This window comes from Pristis pectinata, chromosome 6 (assembly GCF_009764475.1).
Source record: "Pristis pectinata isolate sPriPec2 chromosome 6, sPriPec2.1.pri, whole genome shotgun sequence".
Taxonomy (NCBI): Eukaryota; Metazoa; Chordata; class Chondrichthyes; order Rhinopristiformes; family Pristidae; genus Pristis; species Pristis pectinata.
The window spans coordinates 13034307-13053332 of NC_067410.1; the positions used below are offsets into that span (position 1 = coordinate 13034307).

Below are 19026 nucleotides of genomic sequence, written 5' to 3' on the forward strand. Positions count from 1 at the left end.
ACCTTCCTATCCCCTGGAATTTCAGGACACCACTCTGTGGCAGACAAAGTAAGCCCCCCCCCCCCCACCCCGTGTATAAATTGTTGCTGAATACAGCAGGGGCGGGGGGGGGGGGGGGAGGGTTATAGCCTCAACCTTGAACTCTGACCCCTTCCCATCCCCAGACAATGCAACAGCACTGCTCACCCTGCCTCACATCTTCTGAGAATACTAAACCCCAACTGGTAACCAGGAGAAAGAAGAAAAACGAGTTGTGATCCGGCCATGAAAATCTCAAATAAAAGCTTGACGTTCCTGAGAAAAGGGAGGAAGTCACATTAAATTGGGAATTTGAAATTAGCATTTGGGGAAATTGGTGATTTGTATATACTTAAATTGAGAACGTTTCTTTGGATGCATTCACAGTGTTTGTCTTTTAACATGCAAATGAGCAGCCAGGATTCAGGTCATTCCTGTCTCGTAGAATGCAAATATGTAATGTGCTAGAAGTTCAGCAAGTGTCTGGTAAAATGCAAATGAGGGTTGTGGACTGATTTGCAAATTGACTATGTTGGATCCTGCCTTACAAAGAGGGGGCTTGGGGGAGGGGTGTGGGAAGGAACTTTATCAAAAGCAGTATCAAGAGGTAAAAGCAGATATTAAGACGAAATATCGCCAGAACTCACCAACAAGAACCAAGACCTGGCAGTGAGAGGGGCCTTCCCAGTCAGATCCTTCCTGCATGGTGGAAACATCACTCCCAGCATGCGCTGCCCCTGGGAGGACTGCACTGGGAACGAGACAGTTGCCCACCTCTTTGCAGGCTATGGGTTAGCGAGGAGGGTGTGGTGAAAGATGCCTGTCACGTTTCATCCCCAGCAGCTGCGTAACAGAGGATTCTCTGATCTATGGGCTGTTCCCTGGGACACACACAGAGCTGGACATCAACTGCTGCTGGAAGGTCATCAACTCAGTGAAAGACGCCCTTTGGTCTGCCCAAAACTTGTTGGTCTCCCAGCACTGCGAGATGTCCGTAGGGGAATGCTGCCGATTGGCACATTCCAGGCTGCAGGAGTACGTGCTGAGGGATGCACTGAAGCTGGGCGCAGCCAACGCAAGGGCTCAGTGGGGAGGATTACAGTTTAGGGTTCTTCTGCCACTGGAGAGGGAGGGGCAGGGTCAGGCGAGGAAGCCCCTTAAATATTGTAAATACGGGATTGGGGTAGCCCCCCAGGGAGCCACACGAGTGGCAACAGTGCTGTATTTTTAATGTAAAAAGGTAACACTAATGATTGATCTGTACACGAATGTAAAGGTTTGCACTGTTTTATTGTTGTATATAGTTTGTTTTTAATGCTGAATAAAGTTTATTTTGGTAAAAAAAATTAATAGAAATGATCTGACTTGGCAGGGTAGAGACCGTAATTGGAAAGGCGGCCCTCTTACCTGGCAGGGGATGATTGGTGATCTCCAGAGCCGAGGTCCCAGGATGGTTACCACGGAGGTCAACCTACGAAGCCGATTCGTGGGTGAACTCGAACATTGACGTTGAAGAAGAATAAGCAAGGCAACTCTTCACGATCAAGTGGCTACCTGATGACTTCACCTGCTGACATAGGGGTGGATCCTAATGCTGATTGGGAAACCAATCTAACACCCCCTTTCCAGAAGCAGAACCTGTTCTAACTTACCAGCTCCATCAGGATGGTTGCAGCGACGAGTGCCTCGGGAGGAGAACACGGGATCCGAAACACTGTCAGGGTGGCAGTGAAGGACCTCAGTGAGGGGGGATCTTCATCGAGAAGATCCTGCTGGAGGCTGCAAGTTAGAGATGAAGAACATCTACTGCCTCCAGGACTTCCCAGGCAATGGGTACTTTGACATTACCTTCAAGCACCCAGCAAAAGATGATACAGGACTTTCGGGAGGGGGGAGCGAAGCTCCGCTGTCACTGCTGAAAGTGCAGCCACTCTTCTCCCTCCTCTCCCAGAAGGACCATGTGATAATGGTGCACATGTTGAGCCCGTTGTGGATGTCCTGACCTTCCTGGCCTGTTGAGGGAGCAGAAAGCTGCATGGACATCAAAGACCTCTTCTGCACTATTTATTTATTTTTGTAACTTACAGTAATTTTTATGTCTTGCACTCTGCTGCCGCCGCAAAACAACAAATTTCATGACATATGTCAGTGATAATAAACCTGATTCTGTTTGGGGTCTGGACCAGGAAGCACCAGGTGAAGGTCGAGCTAAGGGTGGACGCTAATGGTGCCGTCCTCCACCCTCCCTCAGTGTTTGCCATCGGAGGGAACCATGGGTACGTGGTACATGCAGGACAACCCAGACTGTGCCATAACTGCAACAAACCTGGACATGTGGCAGCCCAATGCAGCGCAGTTATCTGCAAGAACTGCAGGCAGGAAGGCCACCAGACCAAAGACTGCAGGGAAAGCAAAAGTTGCACCCTGTGTGGGGAGGCAGGTCATCTCTACAAGGCCTGCCCAAGATGTGCCTGTACCCACGCTCAGGAAATAAGACGGACTCCAACAACCCACAGAGGAATGTTGACACCCCACCTACCAGTGCAGACGCCCCAGCGGAGAATGAGACTGAGACCAGGACTGAGGAAAGGCCAAGCACCCCGAGCTCCCAGCACCCAGCCACGAGGCACCAGGCCCCTCCCCAAGAGGAGGAGTCAATGGAAGAGGAGAGGGCAGAGGGACAGGAAGGGGAACGGCAGGTGGTGAAAAGGAAAAAGTCCCAGAAGACACCACCCAAGAGACAACGGGCTGCTGAGAGTAAAAGTAGTGGGAAGAAAGGGCAAAGCGACAGACAGACGCCAGCAACCTCTCCTCGTCGGAGGATGAAGCCAACATGGGAAACCGTCCACACAGGCAGAGAAAGCGCCAAATGGAGGGGACAAAGTGGAGGGGAGCCCACAGACAAATATGGGTGAGGAAGAAATTCAGCCGGCGGCTCCTTGTGGCTGATGTAAAGTACTGTAACAATCCACTTCAGCTAATTAATGTGTACTCCTTGCCCGTGCTGAGCGAGCGGCTGGCCGTCCTGCAGCAGCTCCTACTGTTGCTGGTGACGTCCCGACCAGTCGTTCTGGATGGTGACTTCAACTGCATCATCGATGCAGCTGGACAATCCGGCAGTGCCGACAGGAGACTGGACAACAGCTCCAGACTCCTGATGGGAACAATTAAAGTTCTGCGACGCCTTCAGCATCCCTGCAGGCAGAGCACGGCCACAATACACTTGGACCGGAACGGACAGCTCAGTACGGTCCCGGATAGACCTCCTCTTCACCTTGAAGGCAGTCACGGTCAGATCCACCAACATCACGCCAGAGTTCTTCTCTGACCACTGCCTCCTCCGAGCCTCCTGTCACCTACAGTAGGACCTGAAGGCAGGCAGGGGGACATGGAAGCTGAATGTCAAGCTGCTGACCCCAGAGAACATCATGGAACTAAAGAGGGATTACACAGGTTGGAGAACTGTGAAGCCCCTCTTTGACTCCCCGATTCACTGGTGGGAGGCAACCAAGGAGAACATCAAGAGGTTCTTCATTCTCAAAGGTGTTCAGAAAGCTGAGTCAGAGGGAACTGTGCCAACTCCAGACAGACTTGCAGCAACTTCTCCTTCTGCAGTCGAGGGTGGCGGATGTGAGAGAGGAACTCCGAGAGCTGGAAAGCTGTGTACTTTGCCTCGAAAGCCTCAAAGATCATCTTCAGATCCAGAGTCCACTTTGTGGAACAGGATGTGATGTGCTCATGCTTCTTCTTCCGAAAGGTTCACAGGGGGAGGAAAAGGATGGCTCAGTAACATCCTCACAGTCAGACATAGTGAGGATCTGCAAACAGTGTGACAATAAGACCACAGACAGCACAACCTCCCAAAATTTCCTGTCCTCTATCATGGAGGTGCTAGATGACAGTAACCAGGAGAATCTGGATCAGCCACTGTCCCTGGAGGAGCTGACTGGCTCCGTCCATTCCCTTGGCATGAATAAAACTCCCGGAAATGACGGCTTACTGGCAGAGTTGTACTCAGCTCTGTGGGACTGGATGGTCCCAGACCTGCTGAAGTGTATAATGCTGGGCTTCTGGCTGGCAGCATGTCAGAATCCACGAGGAAGGGCATCATTACCCTCATCAACAAGCAGAAGAGGGAGGAGGAGGAGATCAGGAATTGGAGACCCATCTCACTATTGAATGTGGTCTATGAGATCCTGTCCAAGGACATCACCAACCGGGTCAAGTCTGCTCTGGGACAGGTGATCCACCCAGACCAAGCCTGTGCTGTACCTGTCAGGAATATCTCTGACAGCCTTGCGCTGCTCAGGGATACCATTGCCTATGTGCAGGACAGAGGGGTGGATGCCTGCCTGGTCAGCTTGGACCAGGAGAAGGCCTTCGACAGGATGTCGCACACGTACATGATGGACGTGCTCTCCAAAATGGGGTTTGGGGAGGGAATCAGAAATTGGATCCAACTGCTCTACACAGATATCCGTAGTGCAGTCCAATCAATGGGTGGGAGACAAATAGTCTCCCCATCAAGTCTGGAGTCAGGCAGGGTTGATCACTCTCCCCTGTGTTGTTTGTGTGCTGTGTAGAACCCTTTGCCGAATCCATCAGAAGGGACGAGAGCATAAAAGGGGTGACGCTGCCAGGCAGTGGAGGCACACAAATCAAGACCTCCCTGTACATGGACGATGTCGCCGTCATCTGCTCGGATCCACGGTCAGCTCGCAGATTGATCAACATCTGCGACCAGTTTGAGTTGGCATCTGGGGCCAGAGTCAACCACAGGAAGAGCGAGGCCATGCTCTTCGGTAACTGGCCGGACTGATCCAATGTCCCCTTCACATCAGGTCTGACTACCTGAGGTGCTGGGGATCTGGTTCGGAGGGGGTGAGGCATGTAACAAGAATTGGCTGGAGTGGATTGGGAAGGTAATACAAAAACTGGGTCTGTGGAAACGGCGTTCTCTGTCAATAACTGGCAAGAACTTGGTCATCAGGTGCGATGTGCTCTCAGGACTGCTGTACTCGGCACAGATCAGGCCTGTTCCTCGCTCCTCTGCCTTAGTAATCACCCGGGATGCCTTCCAGTTTATCTGGGGGTCAAGATGGAGTGAGTCTGATTGGTCACAATGCACAAGTCCCCTGAGAATGGGGGCAAAAGTGTACCCAACATTGCCCTCATCCTGATGACCACCTTCATGTGTGGCTGTATCAGCCGGTGTGTGGACCCAAAGTCCGTGGACACCACGTGTCGCTATGTGCTGAGGTTCTACCTGTCCTCGGTGTTGTGGAAGATAGGCCCAGCCCCTCTACCGCGCAACACCCCAGTCAGCTGGACGTTGCCGCGCTACCTGTCCTTTGTGGAAGAGTGCTTAGAAGTAAACACCTTTGACCACAAGTCTGTCAGGCAGTGGTCAGCACAGAATGTACTGCAGACACTGCGGAACAGGGATACTATGGAGTCTGTGGGTTTGTTCCCGGAGCAAACGATGCAAACCATCTGGCAGACCGCCTCATCGCCAAACCAGACCAACAAGCTTCAAGACCTGGCTTGGCTGGTGATGAGAGGTGCCCTCCCAGTCAGAGCTTTCCTCTATAGGTGACATATCACTCCCAATGTACACTGCCCTCAGGATGGCTGTGGTAGGGAAGAAAAGGTCACCCACCTCTTTGCAGACTATGGATTTGCTAAGAGGCTGTGGGGACTGATGCAAGGGTCTGTGTCCCAGTTCATCCCCAGCAGCTGCTTAACAGAGGACTCTCTGATCTACGGGTTGTTCCTGGACACAAACACACACACCCAGACAGACATCAAGTGCTGCTGGAAGGTCATCAACTTGGTGAAGGACACCTTTCAGTCTGCCCGAAACTTGTTGGTTTTCCAGCACAGCGAGATGTCTGTAAGGGAATGCTGCAGACTGGCTCGTTCCAGACTGCAGGAGTACGTACTGAGGGACAGACTGAAGCTCGGTGCAGCCAATGCTAAGGCTCTTTGGGGAAGGACCACAGTCTTGGCTCCTTCTGCTGCCGCACACAGGGGCTGAGTTGGGTGGGGAAGCCCCTCAAACAATGAAAGGGGTATCACCTCAGGGAGCCATGTGAAGGGCAATGGTGCTATGTTTGTGCTTTCCTTTAAAGTTTACACTTCTGAATGTAACAACCATGAATGTTGGGGTTTTGCTTTGCACTATTTCTCCTGTTGTATATATTTTTTATCGTGAATGAAGTCTATTTGTGAAATAAAAAAAACTAACAGAAACTATCTTGACATTTCCCCAGGACACAGGGATGGAAATAACCAGGGGCATGGCATCAAATTTGCTTATTGTTGTTTACATTTACTGTTCTTACTCAATGTGTAGTGCGTAGGTACCCTGCAGATATGTGGTTTGACCTGCCTGAGTGTGAAAATGGAATCCTCTGGGTTCATCCAGAGAAAACGATAATTTGCAGTTGTAAAAACCAACTCACAGTTTACAAAAAGCCCATTGGGAGTCCCACACTTTGTTGTTAGGCGTGGGGATCTTGGATGGTTAATGGGGATTCTCCACAAACGGGTCTTCAGGAGTAGGGGTGACTAGTCATCAGCCCAGAAAAAGGCTGGAGTTAGGGCAAAGGTGCCCAGGGAGATTAAATCAGGGAGAATTCCTAAATTATGAGATTAAGAATGGACCAAAACCAGCAGTGAATGCACCCCTTCCAACCTGTCCCAAAAATACCCCAGAACCACAAAACGGACATTCTGAAAAATACAGGCAAGGCCCTTTACTGCCCAGGACCGCAAGAAACTGCGGAGAGTTGTGGACACAGCTCAGCGCGTCACGGAAACCAGCCTCCCCTCCACAGACTCTTTCTTTACTACTCGCTGACTTGGCAAAGCTGCCAGCATAATCAAAGACCCCACCCACCTGGGTCATTCTCTCTTCCCTCCTCTTCCATCAGGCAGAAGATACAGGAGCCTGAGGGCACATACCTCCAGGTTTAAGGACAGCTTCTATCCCACTGTGATAAGACTATTGAACGGTTCCCTTATATGAGATGGACTCTGTCCTCATGATCTACCTTGTTGTAACCTTGCACCTTATTGCACTGCACTTTCTCTGTAGCTGTGACACTTTACTCTCTATTGTTATTGTTTTTACCTGTACTACCTCAATGCACTCTGTACTAACTCATTGTAACTGCACTGTGTAATGAATTGACCTGTACGATCGGTATGCAAGACAAGTTTTTCACTTTACCTCAGTACATGTGACAATAATAAACCAATACCAATACAACATCATCTACCACAAGCTGGTACCTGTGGTGGTGGACATAATGGGAGTTCACTTACCAGAGTGGTGCCCTCCCCAATGAATGAAGTTATACCTACACGTGACCCATAACATACTGGACCAGGGAACAGGGAGGTACGAGGGTAATGCCAGGCCAACACCACAGTCACAAGAGGAGGGAATTGATTAATGGGGAAGGGGTGTCCACAGTTAATACCCTCAATTTGGCAAACCTCTACAGTTGGGGAAGAGGGGAAGCTCATAGGGACCACTCTGGACAAATGTCGCGGATGAACAAAACTGTCATATGTCTGTACCCTGGTTACCCAAATGAGCACACTTTGTTTGGTTTCCAGACATTGTGTGATTTAAATTGTACTATAGAGGCCTGAAACCTGGTCACTCATATCACTAAGGTTGTGTATAAGGGAGAGGGAGAATCAGAACCTCTCTTAAGAACTACCAACATGGGGCGTTGATGTGCAAAGTCACCAACACCACCCTCTGTACAAGATCTTACATCCCTCCCAGAATAGATGTAGTCGAATTGGTTGATATCCATAGGATTATACTTTTCGTTGCCTCAGAAGTATAAAGCATGTGGGTTAAACACACATATTGGTCGGAGTGCTCAGACAGCATAGGAGTCTCAGTGACTTTAATAATTCAAGAAACAATCAGGTCTTTCATGTAACCAGCAATAAGTCAATATGACTGAAGAAAGTATTTTATGCTGTGATTCTATATTACAGAGATATGCAAACTGAATCAGTCAAGCTGTTATTTTTCTTGTGGACTGGTCTCTTTGTTCCAAAAGATCTCAAGATCTTGTTAAAAAATAACTTGGGAAGTTAGCTGACTCTGCAGAAATACACAAAGTGTCACTTACTTCAGTAAAGGCATGAAAAATGTACAAAAGCTTTATGATTACAGAACACACACTCAGAGGCACACACACACACACTTGCATACTCACACACACAAACAAGCATGGAGACTTGCACTCTCTCTCACACATACACAATCACTGACACATGCACGCAGTGACCCCTACACACATTCGGGCACTGATACAGATATGTGGACATGTATGCATTTACAATGCTCAACCATAAAGCTCTGCAGACACTACAGCATAAATTACAAGTTGCGCTGAGATGGTCCTTCTAGTAAAGGTCCCAGGGTATGTCAGTCAACATTTGATGCCAGAACAAAGCATGGCTATGACGGGTGACCAACTATTTTGCGAAAAAGGTAAACTTTAAGGAATATCTTAAAGGTGAAGAGAAAGGTGAGGAGGCAAAAATGTGGAGAAGGATTCCAAAGCTTAATGTTCACAGAGAGCATTCACACAAGTCAGCACTTACACTGGTAACACTTTCTCCCTTTCTTTATGGTCTTGTATTTCAGTACACAGAGCAACCTGAGGATCATTTAGAATTCATTTGACTATCCTCTGTTATCAGCAGCATCCCAGGTCTCTGATAGAGGTGACTAATTAATGAATTAGCAGCTGAATAGGAAAATACAGAAGCAAACATGAAGCCACTCCCTACAAAAAGCTACGTCATGTTTCAAATAACAAACCAAGCAAATTAATGTAGAACGCAAAGGGAATGCAGCCAGACCTCTCTTTCTGCTGAATGATAACTATAAGTAGTATTTGTCAACTCTCTTTATAATCTGAGCAGCAAAACCAAGTTCCTCTCCAGGTCATACTCTGATTTGGAACCATAACACCATTCACTGTCATGCATTTATCTGCCTGATTCATCATCAGAAATATCAGAACTCAAAATTGAATGGCACACGAGCACACCACCGACACATCCCTCCCCGCCGTCAGTAGTATCTACAGGAGGCACTGCCTCAAGAAGGCAACTTCTATCATCAAAGATCCCCACCATCTGGGCCATGCCATCTTCTCGCAGCTACCATCGGGCAGGGGGTACAGAAGCCTTAAGTCCTACACCACCAGGTTTAAGAACAACTACTTCCCTTCAACCATTCAGTTCTTGAACCAACCTGCACAACCCTAATCACTACCTCAGTATCACAACACTCTGACCACTTTGCACTGCAATGGACTTTGTATTTTTTTCTCTAATTGTGTTCTTTCTTGTATAATTTTGTATAATTTATGTTGTTAATTTATGTTTTTCTTGTGAATGTTGTGTATCTGATGCTATGTGCCTGTAATGCTGCTGCAAATAAGCTTTTCATTGCACCTGTGCTTACATGGGTGATTAGGGGCGACCAATGAATGCACACCTGGCCAGCTCTTTGATGAAATCATAACTCTTCCTGATTAAGGTTAATGAAGGAACTCAAGCCTCAGATCCCTAACAAACACTGGTCAGATTGTTGCTTCCAGTAGAAACAGTATCTTTGAAATTACAGCAATGATGAAACTTCATTGTGTCCTTAGGTTGTGAAAGGTGCAATTTAAATTAAAACTCCTTAATCTTCTTATCTTGGAAATATCTCCAAGAACTTCATTTGGGACTCTGATTGCTATTGTAATATAGGCATCTCACATTTCAGATCCTACAGTTTTTAACTAACTTTTATTTTTGAAGCAGAAAAATCAAAATTCACTTTTTCAATTACTTACTTCAATATTAATGGTTTTTAAATGTGTGAGCATATATGTCATTTATGGGAGCATATGTAAGGTCTAGGAAGCTGAAATTGGACAGGCCCCTTGAGGAAGCAGGAGTTAACTTAAACATGGAATCAGGAGGGCTAAAAGGGACCATGAAATTTTCTTGGCGAGTAGGATTAAAGAGAATCTCAAGGCATTTTGTACATAGATTGAAAACAGAAGGGTAACTAGGGAGAGTTAAACACAAAGTTCCTGGAATGCACTGCAAGGGGTAGTAGTGGAAGCAGATAGCAATGTTTAAGAGACATTTAGACAAGCACATGAACAGGCAAAGAAATAGAGGGATATGGACTTTGTACAGGCAGATGGGGCTAGTTTAAACTGGTCAGCATAGACATAATGGGCCGAAGGGCCTGTTCCTGTGTTGTACTGTTCTATGTTCCAAGATCAGTTACAGCACTGGCAGAAAGTAAAGCTTTGCCCCAGCCTCGCCATCTGGAAGAGGTGGCATCTCTGCACGACACTTCCTGAAGCTCAGCCACTCATGGATGGGCAGGCAAGAACTGCTGGTGGCAATTCTGGGCAGCTGGGCCAAGCACAGACCAGCACATTACAGGGTGCCAGACTTCAGCAGACACACAAAACCCATTCCAAGGAGCTGTCCCCTTTACGTAACTGTGCGAAAGCTTGAGATAAAGTGGAAGTTGGGCTCCAAATGGAGTCCAGATGGGGAATGCAAACTTCTGCAGAATTCCCAATACTTAGGCTGAAAAATCAGCCTGCTTGACCAAGTCCATTGATGCTAATGTTGGAAATCTGCATGACAGAAAATCGTAAGTACAAGCTATTTTCCTTTCCTTTGTTTAAATAAATTGTTTTAAACCTTTTTAAATACTTTAGATATTTCCTACTGCTTTTTAAACAATTGAATTTGTAACAATTTTTTGTAGTATTTTAACTTTTTAACACAAACGTTTGGTCTCCTCTGAACTCCACTAAATCTTGACCAACTCTTAAAGCAATCTGGGGTGGGGTGTGTAAATTTGGACCAGAAGAGGCCTACACTGCTTTAATCTTCACTGGCCAGCAAGGAAGAAGCTTCCTGGACCTTTTCCAGGTACAGACTGAGCTCCAAGGTTTTACCGATTAACCTCAAATTAATGTGGATGCAGGGTGAATGAAAATTTCTCCACAAAGACCCACAATGACATATCCCCTTACAATAGCCTCTGACCAGGGTCATAAATGATTAATTTTAGATCAAAAACAGAAAATGTTTGAAATATTCAGATCAGGCTGCTTCTGTGGAGCACGAAGTGGGAGTAAAAGACTGAAATGAATGGCAATGACTAGCAATTCTGAGATCTCTGGCAGTACATCCGTCCCAGACTTATGAGGTCCTGCCATAAATCTGGGACAAACTGTTTGACAATTGCCGGCATCAGGCTGGGAGATCCACCTCTGAGGCTGTAGATTTCTGCTCTGAAGATTTGGAAGAAAAAGTAAGTTTTTTTTCACTTGATTATTTTACTTTATTTCAGTGTTCTTAATTATTTATGTGCTTTTAATAATTTTTTTTAAATCACCGATTTTTAAAATCATCTAAAGCAATCTTTTAAGTGTTTAGATGATTCTATACAAGAATTCTACACAAGAAAGAGATTTGAAAACTCTAACCATGCCTCACACTTTGAGAAAGGCTGCCAAGCTGTCCTGGGGTGGGTTCACATTGAGTCATAGAGCTGGGAAACAGGCCCTTCAGCCCATCAACTCTGCAGTGACCATCAAGCGCCCACTTACATTAGTCCTCCACAAATCACATTTCATTATCCCAATATTCACATTAACTTCCCTCAGATTCTACCACTTCTATCTGTATACCAGGGGCAATTTACAACACCCACTTTGTTACGAACCAGCAACAAAAGAAACACACTGAGTCATGATTCAGTGTTAGAAACTATTTTATTGATCACTACTTACGATAATAAGAAAAATAAAAGTAAAAATGTTAGTATGTTAGAAGTAAAAATGTTAAACCTTGAACATTAACCCCAAAACTAAACTCTTCGTGTGTGTGTGGCAAAGTCCCAAACTCCAAGTCCAGGAATGGTTCTTAAAGTTCAGTTCCGCAAGCCATAAGGTGAAACATGAGCCAAGGCTTCTTCAACAACCACCGTTGACTGAAGATAACATAGATGTAGAGAACATAGAGAGAGTAATTCCTAAATCCAAATGTTCCACGATGGAACCCAAACAACACCTCAGTGTTTACTTGGTAGTGACTTCCTCACCCCAAAAAGCATCCGACTCGTGGTCGTCCACACAAATACCTGTTTCCTTCTACAGGTCAGCAACAAAGTGAACTCCACCGGATTACTTCCAATTTCCATACGTGGATTGCAGTGACAGACACAGGTATTGTTTCTCATCCATTGATAGAGAAACTAGCAGGCTGGTGTCTCTCTCCCTTTTCTCTCTCTCCCTCTCTCTCTTCGACTGACTTCTTCAACAATGCCATTACGTCCTTTATCTTCTGTTGACGTAAGCACGCCACACACACACACACACACACACACACACACACACACACACACACACACACACACACACACACACACACACACACTACTAACTCTATCTTAAAGGGACATTCACCGAGTCCGTAACAACTTAATCTACCAATTTGCATGTCTTTGGAATGTGGGAAGAAACCAGAGCACCTGGAGGAAATCCACATGTTCAAGGGAGAAGGTTCAAACTCCATACAGACAGCACTCAAGGTCAGGATTGAACCCAGATTACTGGAACTGTGAGGTAGTAGCTCTACTGGCTGCACAGCGAAACAACAGCCAAGGCCAATTTGCCGCTGATGCCCCATTTTGCTGTCTGGAAGCCTCTGGGAACTGGGAGGCCCAGGACAATTGCAATTACATATTTGTGCCACATTAACATGAGCGTGAGGCAAGTCTGGGCAAAATTTCATGTCAAGGACCTTCCCTGAATACTATAAATATTCCCATTGGTTAAAAAAAAGCATAAGTAGTAATCAATTATCGAGGTGGAGGACTGGGTAGAACTTTTGAGCTCTCTGTTTCAGCCATTAACATGGAGGAGGATGCAGCCCATGTTACATTGAAGTATGGGTCGTGAATATTGATAAGAAAGAGTTATCAGAAAAGGCCAACCATGCTAGTTTTCTGATCCATGCCTTACTAAGATCAGGATTAAACTAACAAAATAATTATTTGGTATTGCAGTGTCATGTAAGAAAGAAGACATTAACTCCAAATGTTATGCATAGTCTACACTGGACAGTCTGTGTGATACCTCGGGGTGGTAGGCTGTGGAAAGTTAAATTCTTAATAATATTTTTGAAATTCAAAGTGCAGTCAATCACACTCTGTATCTTCAATGTATTGTGAAAGATGCACCACACTCTGCACAGGACTCTCACTGGCTGCCATGGTCCTCTCTATGAAGCGCATGAGAGCTCGTAACATCAAACAAACTGCCAGAGGAACTCAGCGGGTCAGCGGGCTTTTGCTCCAGATCCCAGCACCTGCAGTCTTTTATCTCCAGCTTGCAACATAAGATACTTCTTTTTCTGATGACATGTCAGTGCAAGCTAACCCTCTACATCTTCAAAGCTTTCATACATAACTACTGGACTGGTTGCTCTGACTGGTTTTCTTCATAATTACATCATTAGTCCTGAAAATCCTGCACAAGTGATGCCTCTAACAGACAAGTCCATCTGCCTGTGGTGCAACTTAAAATCAAATACAACTGGAATTTCATTAAACCAAGGGTTAATCATGCTTTTAAGAGAGTAAGGAGGTGGGGAAAGAATGTGTGTCAGTGTGCGCATTTGTTAAGGGTTTATACGGAGTTAAGACTGGAGCATAGTACTCATTGTGAGTTGTAAGTTGGGTTTCCATTTTGTCATGTACCTTCTGAAAGTCACACAGATGACATTTACTAAACTTCATTCTTAAATCATCTTGGTAAATTTACCCAAGACTTCCAATAAGATAAGTCAAGCAGGATTTGTCTTTAATATAAGAGCTGATCATTGACTTCAGGAAAAGGGGTGATGTACATGCACCGGTCTACATCAATGGCGCTGAGGTCGAGAGGGTTGAGAGCTTCAAGTTCCTTGGAGTGAACATCACCAATAGCCTGTCCTGGTCCAACCACGTAGACGCCACGGCCAAGAAAACTCACCAGAGCCTCTACTTCCTCAGGAGGATAAAGACATTTGGCACGTCCCCTTTGACACTCACAAACTTTTATCGATGCACCATAGAAAGCATCCTATCTGGATGCATCACTGCTTGGTATGGTATAATAAACCAATATCAATACCAATACCAACTGTTCTGCCCAGGACTGCAAGAAACTGCAGTTGTGGACATAGCCCAGAACATCACGGAAACGAGCCTCCCCTCCATGGACTCTTGTCTATACCTCTCGCTGCCTTGGTGAAGCAACCAGCATAATCAAAGACCCCACCCACCCGGGTCATTCTCTCTTCTCCCCTGTCCCAGCAGGCAGAAGATACAGGAGCCTGAGGGCACATACCACCAGGCTCAAGGACAGCTTCTATTCCACAGTGATAAGATTATTGAACGGTTCCCTTATACGATGAGATGGCCTCTTGACCTCACAATCTACCCTGTTATGACCTTGCACCTTATTGTCTACCTGCAATGCACTTCCCTGTAGCTGTGACACTTTACTTTGTAATCTGCGATCGTTTTTACCCTGTACTACCTCAATGCACTGTGTAATGAATTGACCTGTACGAATGGTACGCAAGACAAGTTTTTTTACTGTTCCTCGGTACAGGTGACAATAATAAACCAACACTTCTATCAGTGCTGGCTCTTCTATTAATTTACCAATGAAGACTGACCAGTCTGTCATTGTGAGATGTGGCCCTGTGTCTAGGGTGTCATATTTGCCATTCTGCAGTCCTCTGGCTGTCCCCTGTATCTAGGGAGTATTGGAAGATTACAGGAAGTGCTTTTGCAATCACCATCCTGACTTCCATCAGCAAACCCTGTTGCATCACATCTGTTTACTTTAAGCATGGTTGGCCTTTCTGATAAGTTCATAGCCCACTGAAATATGGCAGCATCCTCCGCCATATTAAAGACTGAAACAGAGTACTCAAGTGTACCAGTCTGTCCTCTGTCTCTATAATTGGTTATGTTCCTGCCCCTCCCAGCTATAATTATCACGGCTATGGAAGACTTTATAGTTTCCTGTTAAGTTAATTGCCATTTATTATTACAGTTTATTAACTTTGTGAAACTGCTGTATCAGTAAAATAACGAGGTCATTGACTTCAGGAAAGGGGGTGGTGTACATGCACCTGTCTACATCAATGGCGCTGAGGTCGAGAGGGTTGAGAGCTTCAAGTTCCTTGGAGTGAATATCACCAATAGCCTGTCCTGGTCCAACCATGTAGACGCCATGGCCAAGAAAGCTCACCAGAGCCTCTACTTCCTCAGGAGGAGAAAGAAATTTGGCATGTCCCCTTTGACACTCACAAACTTTTATTGATGCACCATAGAAAAGCATCCTATCTGGATGCATCACTGCTTGGTATGGCAACTGTTCTGCCCAGGACCACAAGACCCAGCACTGCAGGGAGACATTAAGGGAATACAAGTAATAGAAGCAGGAGTACACAATTCAGCCCCTCATGCCTACTCCATCATATAATGAGATCGTGGCTGAACTTTTGATGAGCCTCATTATCCAGCACTAACCCTCCTATCCATCCTTTCCCTTACAATCCAAGGATCTATAGACTTCTCTCTGGAGTATACTCAGTGACAACCTCCACACATGTCCTGGGGTAGAGGACTGCAAAGATTCACTATCCCCTGCATCAAGAAATTTCTCCTCATCCCAGTTTTGAATGGCTGATAAACTTATTTTGAACTGTGCTCTATTGTGTTAGACTCCCAGGCCAGGGAAACGTCCTCCCTCCATCCATCCCACCAAGCCCCATGAGAATTTTAATGAGGTTGGCTCTCATTCTTCTAAACTTGGGAGAATATACATACATTCTGCTTATTCTCTTCATAGGACAAAGCCAGCGCCCAAACAATCATCTGCTGAACCTTCACTGCAGTTCTTCAATCACAGGTATTCTTCCCGAGGTAGGAAGTCGAGACACCTCAATATTCCAGATGTGGTCTCCCCAGATGCCCATTTAATTGCATCAAGGTGTCTTTGCTCTTGCACTTAAACCACTTACTCTACCTGCTCACTAACTTTCAATGGTCTATGTATCAGCACCACCCAGATCCCTTTGAACATCAATTTTCAACCCCTCATTTGAAACAAATGTTCTATTTTTTCCACCAAAGTGGGTGGCCATAAATTTTCCCACATTGTATTCTGTCTACTACATCCTCCTGCACTCATTTAGCCTGTCTATATCCTCTCAAGCCTCTCTGACTCCTCCTCACAACCCACTCTTGCACCCAGTGTAGGATCATCAGCAGACTTAGATATATTACACATGATCTTGTCATCCAATTCGTTACCACAGATTGTGAACAGCTGGGGCGCCTGGATGGATTGTTGCAACACCCCAGTGGTTACTGCCTCATAATGTGAAAATGACTCACTTCTTCCTACTGTCTGCTTTATATCCTTTAACCAATCTTTAATCCATGCCAGTATCCAATCCACAATCCAAAACTAATTTTGTTGAGTGATCTCTTGTGTGACACCTTATTGAAGACCTTCTGAATGTCTATATGCACCACAAACACTTTTTCCTTGTTATCTACTTTGGTAATTACAACCTCAAAAGAACACCAAACATGTTTGTCAAGCATAATTTCCCTTTCATAAATCTCCTCAGCCCTATAAGTATTTTCCAAGTTTTCTGTTACTTCTTCCTTCATAATAGATTCTAGCATATTGATTTCAAATGATGTTAGGCTGGCAGGTCTGTGGTTCCTTGTTTTCCTTCTCCCGCTTTCATTAAATAGTGGGGTTATATTAGCTATCTTCCAAGTTGTGGAAACCATTCGAGAATCTATGGACTTTTGGAAGATGGCAACCAATGCATCCACTATCTACATAGCCACATCTTTCAAAACCTTAGGATACAAGTCAACGTCCTGGGGATTTATTGCTTTTCAGTTCCATTCATTTTCCAATATTTCTTTTTAATGATGCTAATTTCTTTTGAGTTTCTCATTCACTCTAGATCTGCTGTTCACTTTTTCCCAAGAAGTTAGCATTTCTTCTTCTGTAAAGATAAAATCAAACTTGTGAACAGTGGTCACACAAGAGCAAGTGAAAGCCAACAAGTACTCAGTGATACAGGGATTTGCTGGCCCTTGCCCAAGTTTTACTGCAGTCATTCACTAGGATGCTGAGAGATTAATGCTTCTGATGGCCTACACGATTCCAGGTACAAATATAACCAAATTTAAGCTGGTGTCCTTGGTGTCCTTTGGCCTGCTTTCCCATCTAAATTCTGCTAAAATGGCCATATGTGGCCAAGCTGTCAATGCTTGAAAAGGAACATTTGGAATGGGTACAAGGATTGCCAGAAAATCCTCAAATCAGTTAGAAATAATTCCACACAGTATTGCTAAAAATTACAGGAGTGACTTTTATCCAATTCAAAAGCAAAACAATATTTTTTATTTTGTTTATTCAGTCTTATAAATTCAGAAATATGGTTCTATACATTTCAAATTATAACTTAATACAATGATAAACATATACACAAGAGAACATCCGTATTTTTAAAATTAAATTAATGGGCCACTTAGATGATGCCATATTCAACTGGCCAAGCTGATGGATGGCATTGGGTCTCCAATGGAAGTCAAAGGGAGAGAGAAAGATGAGAGGGGGGGAAATTGACAGTGCACACCTTACTAATATGAAACTGTTTATCAGCCAGGATTGCAATGATGTATTTCTTACTTGCAGATTAAATGAAGTTTACTGAACTAAAAACACATTATGTTGGAAACACTCAGCACTTGTGGAAAGAGAAACAGAGTTTTTTGATGAAGAGTCTTTGACCTGAAACCAATTTTTGGATGAAGGGTCTTCAGTCTGAAATATTTCTCTTTCCATAGATGCTGCTCTAAATTTCCAGCATTTTCTGTTTTATGTCACACTTTCAGCATCTGTAATTCTTTGATCTTCAAGTGAAGGTTACTGTTGAACTGGAGAATCTCTCACTATCCTGTGTCATTCAGTTTGTTGCAAGTGCTCTATGAACTGAGGCACTGGGCAAATATATTGTCAACTTGATAGGGCGTTGGGATTGGGGTAGTTGTTAGAGGCCAATCAGATGCTATGGATGGGCAGTGTCACATTTCCCCCTCCTGCTGCAAAACAATGACACCGCGAAGGTCCAAAATCCATGATCTTTTGTCCAAGGAAAGATTTGGAAAATTGGCACTTTGAATACCTGTCGACCTTAAAGTATAGCTCACTGGATGGATAGCATCTCTTACATCTGTTTTGTCTCAAGAAAACATCAGATAGTTGCATTATTACAGCTATGCAGACAAAGGCAGCAAATGACATCAGAAAATGGTATTTACGTACTTTTAACATCATATTTAGACTCAAATATTCATTTGTTTATTCATTTTGACCTGCATTATTAATGATGTTCAAAAAATTATCAAAAATTATCAAAATACTGAAAAAAATGTAAGGAACCACACTTCTTTGTATTCATCCATTTATTGACCTCTTCCACTCTTTACATCCAGAGTCAGCATCAATACTTTCCCAAGTCAAATTATAATAGGAATGCTTAAATCATTGCTTCCAACAGAAGCGCCATAATTACTTGTTTCCATTTTATACATGATCTATCCTGTTACAAATCTGCAAAATATTGCCCATTTGGATTTAAGTTATGAGCATATTGTGGGATCTGGATTCAAAATACTTTGAATTCAAATCAACACAGGCAGATGGTGGATTTACATCATCTCAGCTTAGAGTCAAACCCAGGTTTCAGCATGGAAACAGCAGTGTTCTAATATGTAGTACCACTCTAGTCCTTTCTTCCACTCTGCCTTCAGCTTGGCTGGGTTGCACCACCTAACAAATAGTAAGGTGA

The 19026-nt window shown here is 44.7% G+C and overlaps 1 protein-coding gene across 1 annotated transcript in view; it reads right to left on the reverse strand.

Annotated features, from left to right (window-relative positions):
• slc26a6 (solute carrier family 26 member 6) overlaps positions 1 to 1049 on the reverse strand; it is an 80669-nt gene extending 79620 nt beyond the window's left edge. Inside the window, exon 1 of the mRNA XM_052017639.1 lies at positions 666 to 1049. The gene's annotated coding sequence lies outside the window, so the exon portion shown is untranslated. The remainder of the gene's footprint in view (positions 1 to 665) is intronic.
• Positions 1050 to 19026: the final 17977 nt, after the last annotated feature.